Source organism: Pinus tabuliformis, chromosome 2_2 (assembly GCF_031772625.1).
Source record: "Pinus tabuliformis cultivar Carrire ecotype Pingquan chromosome 2_2, CPIR1, whole genome shotgun sequence".
NCBI lineage: Eukaryota > Viridiplantae > Streptophyta > Pinopsida > Pinales > Pinaceae > Pinus > Pinus tabuliformis.
Genome location: NC_142300.1, coordinates 268286963 through 268287896, shown reverse-complemented (window position 1 = coordinate 268287896; position 934 = coordinate 268286963). Strand labels below are relative to the sequence as shown.

At 37.4% G+C, this 934-nt stretch overlaps 1 non-coding gene across 1 annotated transcript; it reads right to left on the bottom strand.

Moving 5' to 3' along the window:
- Positions 1–337: 337 nt before the first annotated feature.
- On the bottom strand, positions 338–409 carry TRNAD-AUC (transfer RNA aspartic acid (anticodon AUC)). The gene has a single exon. It is a non-coding gene; the product is annotated as a tRNA-Asp (tRNA).
- Positions 410–934: the final 525 nt, after the last annotated feature.

Below are 934 nucleotides of genomic sequence, written 5' to 3'. Positions count from 1 at the left end.
GGTCATTAGTCTTTCATTTGATGCTTTCATTTTTCCTTTAAGAGTAATTTCATTTCAGTTGTTGTTCAAAGCTTTCTCGTAGATTACTTTTTGAGCTTTAAGAAATCATCTAGAACTCATCACAATCACACACACCTCACTCACTTTATTTTCATTTCCATCACACCACTGTAGGAGAAATAGACTTGAAAACGAACTTAAAAAGTTAAAAACGACAAAAACTTAAGAAATAGTTGCCTAAGTACATACAGTACCCATCACTTCATCAGCTTACGAGCCCCGAGTTGACATTTAAAAGTTGCAATTTAGACTTCACTAAATGGACCAAACATTTTGGCGCCGTTGCCGGGGATCGAACTCGGTTCACCCGCGTGATAGGCGGGAATACTCACCACTATACTACAACGACAAAAACCTTCTCAATAGAATCAAGGTTCTCAACTCTTGCTTAAGTCCAACCAACTTCCTTCTCAGCCATTGCCAAACCCCAATAATAAAAACCCTCAAAATGCTTACATGATGGAAGGTCAACCATTCCCTACCTATATGATTGTTCCTCTCAATGAAGTACAACTCAGATCAGGTAGAATCCTAGATCAACCTTCTATAAATGTTCAACAGCCAAGCATTTCTGAGGAAGAGTCTCTTAAAGCTAATAAGGGTTCTGAAGCATCTCTTCAAAACCCAAACACTCAAAAAGAAAAAGAAAAAGATTCAACCCCCACAACTCCCATAGTTGAGCAACCTACATCTCTATCCACACCTCCTTTTCCTGAAAGATTACAAATTGATAAAGGAGTGGAAAAACAAATTTGGTTGCCTGACTATAATTTTCTAGATGAATTGAAAAATGTCTGTATCAAGATTCCCTTGTTACAAGCCATTAAGGAAATTCCTATCCTAGCAAAAACAATAAAGGAGTTGAGCCTTAAAA